Raw genomic sequence first — 5,451 nt, forward strand, 5'->3', positions numbered from 1 at the left:
GATAAAGTATACAGGAGCGCTACTAAGCAGAAAGACAGCTGAAATATAAACAAAGCAGGATGGAAAAGAAAAGAAGAGTCCAGGGTAATGTAAGATACTCAATTCTCAGTAGTTGCCAGAGGTCAAAGATTGAGAGTAGAATTTGACTACAAATTTGGGGGGGAGTGGACAGGGAACAGATAAAATTGTTCTATATCTTGACTATTGTGGTAGTTACATGACTCTTTACTTTTGTAAAAAATTTCTAGACCTAGACACCAAAAAGAATGAATTTCTCAGAATAGCAAAATGAGAAGGGAAACCTACTTACTCTTATATATGCATTCATTCATTCAACGAATACACATTTTCAACAAATAGCACATACTTCATGCCAGAAACCGTTACATGTTAGACGCATGGTGGGAAATGGGCCCCATGGGGCCTGCAGCACAGTGGAAAAGGTATCTGTTAAATAAATATTTCTGTAAATTCAGTTACAGATGTGATAGAAAAAAATAAAGGGCAACATATTATGAAAGCATACAACAAACTTCCCTGAAGTGGTGATATTAAAGCTAAACCCAAGGAGGCACCTGGGTGGCTCAGTCAATTAAGTGTCCAACTTCGGCTCAGGTCATGATCTCATGGTTTGTGGGTTCAAGCCCTACATCGGGCTTTGCACTGACAGTGCAGATCCTGCTTGGGATTCTCTCTCCCTTTCTCTCTGTCCCCCCCCTTCACTGCTCTCTCTCTCTCTCTCTCCTCAAAGTGAATAAACTTAAAAACATTTTTCTTAACAAAAAATAAAGTCTTAAGAACAGCATCTAGAATATTAAGTATTCAATAATAGTAAGTTATTATTATTACTACTACTACTCTTTATTTGTAAACACTCTTTATTAGAGAGAAGAGATGGCTGTTAGACTCGATTTTTAGAAAGAACATAGAGGAACTACACTCCACCTCACCAAACTAACTTCCTATGAATGGGACCAGAGTCCTAAACCATAAGATGGGACTCACGTGGACTAAAAATGTTTTTTCAGCCCAAAAAGAAACTTTGAGGCCCCTCCTTGCTAAATCCATATCTGTTTACTTAATTTAATCCTTAAAAACATATCATGTTAGGGGCGCCTGGGTGGCTCAGTTGATTGAGCATGTGACTTCAGCTCAGGTCTCACAGTTCATGAGTTCAAGCCCTGCATTGGACTCTTCAATCTCAGCACAGAGCCCGCTTTGGATTCTCACCACCACCACCCCGCCCCCTGCTTTCTCTCAAAAATAAACATTAAAATTTTTTTTAATTAAAAAAATTTTTTTAAAGCATATCATGCAATCTTTCACATGTGATGGAACAACTGGTATTGAGCTGAGCCTTCTGCCATAACTAACAAAATTGGAGACAATTTATGAGGCAATTGTTTTAAGCGTTGGACAACAGGAAACACAACACTACGACCCCTGACAGAGGAGAAATTCATAAGGTAAGCTCCATGATTTCCCTGGATCTCTACCTGGGCACAGTTATCCAACCACAACATAGCAAGCTAGAATCCAAGCAGAGCACAGTTGTCCTGCTGAGCTGAAGAGGCAAAGATCAGAGTGCAGGGAAACTGAAGCAGTAATAATCTGTAGGGCAAGGCACCAGAAAGTTAAAGGAGGGATATCGAGGGTAAAGAGAAGGGAGAAGCTCAGAAGTTGTGCAGAAGTTGCCCAATAAATCCCTGGCTCAAGGCTAAGATGCACATGCCTATGACCAGACTCCCTAAGGCTTACAGTAACTATGGAGAGCGATTACCACAGAGACAAGAGTAGGATAGAGATACTAACCAAACAGTGCTAGTAGACATGGAAGTTCTGGCCAAGCCAGAGTGGCAAGACCTTGTTATCAATTTATTATACCACACATCTATCTGAGATACAAGAAAAAATTAGAACCATCCTCTAGGGTAAGGTCCATTTCAGGCCCACCCTAACAAAGTCTAAAACAAAGCATTTAAAAGATCTGCAGTAAAAACTGAATTCAGAGGTTGAGACCTGCCAAGATAGAGGGTGTTGGGAAATATATTGAGCTTTCCAAAGATGTACCCTAGCAAAGCATAAAGTCAAGCCAACAGAAGCACAAGGTAATCAATCAGTAAATGAGCTGCCTAACAGAAGAAAAGGTAACGCTTCTCAAAGAAAAATAACAAAAGTCTAGAACCTATACAATGCATCAATCAACATCTAGTACACAATAAGAAAAATTACTAGGCAAACATGACCCATAGTCAAGGGAAAAGCACCAGTCCCAACATTACTAAGATGAGGTACTTAGAAGACAAGGACTTTAAAGCAACTGCTATAAATATGGTTCAAATAATTAAACTGTGTGCGTTCAAAGAATTAAAAAAAAAAATGAACTTAATAATAAAAATATAGGGAATCTCATCAGGGAAATGTAAACTGTAAAAAGAACTAAATTGAAATTCTAGACTGAAAAGTACAATGACAAAAAAATTAATGGCACATCAGACATGGGAGAAAAATGTCCCTGATGAACTTGAACATAGGAAGACAGATCTATAGAAATTATCCAAACTAATGAATAGAGAGAAAATAGATTGAAGATAAGCAAACAGATCCAAAAAGACCTATAGGAGAATAGAAAATGGTCAAAATATATGTAATTAGAGATTTAGAAAGTAAAGATGAAAATGGAGCTAAATAGACTTGTTTACAGAAATGACAAAAAGACAAACCACAGACTGGGAGAAGTTTTTGTAACATGTTTATCTGACAATGGACTCAGAGCTAGAATATATTTTAAAGCTTTTACAACTCAATAATAATAATACAGAAAATCTATTTTTTAATGGGCAGAAGATTTGAAAGACACTGCACCAAAGAAGGTATATGAATGGCTAAAAAGTACAAGAAGAAATGTTCAGCATCATTAGTTACCAAGGAATTGCAAATCAAAGATACAATAAGATACCATTAGCAAGGGTAGCATATAGGGGCACCTGAGTGGCTCAGTCAGTTAAGGGTCCAACTTTGGCTCAGGTCATGATCTTTTGGTTTGTGAGTTCAAGCCCTGCATTGGGCTCTGTGCTGACAGAGCCTGGAGTCTGCTTCTGATTCTGTGTCTCCCTCTCTCTTTGCCCTTCCCCCCACTCTCATTCTGTCTCTCACTCTCTCTCTCTCTCTCAAGAATAAATAAACAGAAAGAAAGAAAGAAAGAAAGAAGAAAGAAAGAAAGAAAGAAAGAAAGGCTAGCACTTAAAAAAAAACTGACAATAGCAAGCATTGAGGAAGATAGACAATAGTGAGGTCTCCTCCACATTGCTACTGAAAGTGAAAATTGATACAACCACTTTGGAAACCAGCTTGACAGTTTCTTTTAAAGTTAAACATATGCTTATCATATGGACCAGCGACTCCATGCCTAGTCTCCATATGAAACAAAACCCTATCTCCACACAAAAACTGCTCATAGCGGGGCGCCTGGGTGGCGCAGTCGGTTAAGCGTCCGACTTCAGCCAGGTCACGATCTCGCGGTCCGAGAGTTCGAGCCCCGCGTCAGGCTCTGGGCTGATGGCTCAGAGCCTGGAGCCTGCTTCCGATTCTGTGTCTCCCTCTCTCTCTGACCCTCCCCCCATTCATGCTCTGTCTCTCTCTGCCTCAAAAATAAATAAACATTAAAAATTAAAAAAAAAAAAAAACTGCTCATAGCAACTTTATTTATAAACAGTCAAGAATTGGAACAACCCCAATGTCCACCAATAGCCATTGTTGAATGGCTAACAAATTGTGCTATGAACACAATAAAATACTACCTAGCAATAAAAATATAACCACTAGTAAGTGCGACCGTGTGGACGAATCTCAAAAACATCATGCTGAGTGAAAGAATCTGAATGCAAAAGAGCACAGTCTGTACGGTTCCATTTATATGGCGTGCAAGAGAGGCAAACTAATCTATAGTGATAGAAATCAGATCAGTGGTTGCCTGGAGCAGTGAGTGGAAAGAGGGATTGCCTGCAAAGGGGTGTGTATAAGGAAACCACATGGTGTGATAAAAATGTCTACATCTTGACTCTGGTGATGGCTACAAGGGTGTATGCATTCATTGAACTATACACTTAAAATGTATACCTTTTATTGTATATAAACTATACCTCACAAAGTTGATTTTTAAAAGGATAGTTGCCTAACTCTAAATTAGAAGCCTTATCTTCATCATCATCCTACAATGAGTCATTCAGCAGTAAATTTTACAAGGAACAAGTTCTTTATGAATCACACACAGGCACCCCAAATAAATGTCTAACCGTTTGTGTTATACACGCATGGCTAGGGAAATAGCTGCCCATAAACTAGCCCCTGCCCATCATCCCTGATACTGGGCTACAGAAGAAACTGTAGCTTCAGTTCTCATGTTCCTCAGCATCTTCATTAATTATTTGTTGACCAGTTCCTGTAATAAGTAAGTGTCTGCATTTATTTTATAAGTAAGTTCTACCATCTGAAATCTTGGCTGCTGCAGAGTTTAGGGGTACATTCCCTACAAAATCTGCCCCAGTCTCATACCAGAGGTAATCGTTAGTCCGATGGCATAGTGAACCAACACTAATGCTTGTCAGATAAGCTATCTTAATTAACTTCCCTGCTCAAGGACCCTCTTAAAGCTTTTTTTGAAAACACAGGCAATAAGAAAACTAGGCTTTCCTCTCCTTGAAATTTTCCTATCTGCAGTCAGAGACTGATGGACAAAAAGCAAAGCATCCTGAACTCAGGGCACTTCTAGCCCATGAAATGACCACGTGTGCAAAGATGAGTGCCTCCATCTACTTACAGATTTGGAGCCTTCCTAAGGCAGCAGGATGCTCACTTCAGCAGCACATATACTAAAATTGGAATGAAACAGAGAACATTAGTACGACCCCTGCACAAGGATGACACACAAAATCCTTAAAAAACAACAAAAAGAAAAAAAAAAAACATTCATAGAAAAAGAGAACAGACTTGTGTTTATCAGCGGAAGAGAGTGGGAGTTGGAGATATTGGATGAAGGTGGTCAAAAGTACAAGCTTCCAGTTAGAAGTAAGTACTGGTAATGTAATGCACATGATGTCTATAGTTAACACTGCTGTATGCTATACCTGAAAGTTACTAAGAGAGTCGATCCTAAGAGTTCTCACCACAAGGAAAAACAAAAAAATGTTGTGACTATATGAGGTGATGGATGTTAAGCTAAACTTACTGCAGCAACCATTTCACAATGCATAGATGTTAAGCCACTATGCTACACACCTCAAACTTACATACAGTGTTGTATGTCAATTATATCTCAATAAACTGGGGAGAAAGGAATAGCAGGAGATGCATAAAATCTCACTATAAGCTCAAATCCTGTGTTATCTATTGTATTAGTTTTTCTCTGGTACAATTTGCATAGCAAATTACCACAAACTTAGCATCTTAAAA

At 38.8% G+C, this 5,451-nt stretch overlaps 1 non-coding gene across 1 annotated transcript; it reads left to right on the forward strand.

Moving 5' to 3' along the window:
• Positions 1–4,847: 4,847 nt before the first annotated feature.
• LOC125175828 (U6 spliceosomal RNA) lies at positions 4,848–4,955 on the forward strand. The gene has a single exon (XR_007156003.1). It is a non-coding gene; the product is annotated as a U6 spliceosomal RNA (small nuclear RNA).
• The last annotated feature ends 496 nt before the right edge of the window (positions 4,956–5,451 follow it).

This window comes from Prionailurus viverrinus, chromosome C2 (genome assembly GCF_022837055.1).
Source record: "Prionailurus viverrinus isolate Anna chromosome C2, UM_Priviv_1.0, whole genome shotgun sequence".
Taxonomy (NCBI): domain Eukaryota; kingdom Metazoa; phylum Chordata; class Mammalia; order Carnivora; family Felidae; genus Prionailurus; species Prionailurus viverrinus.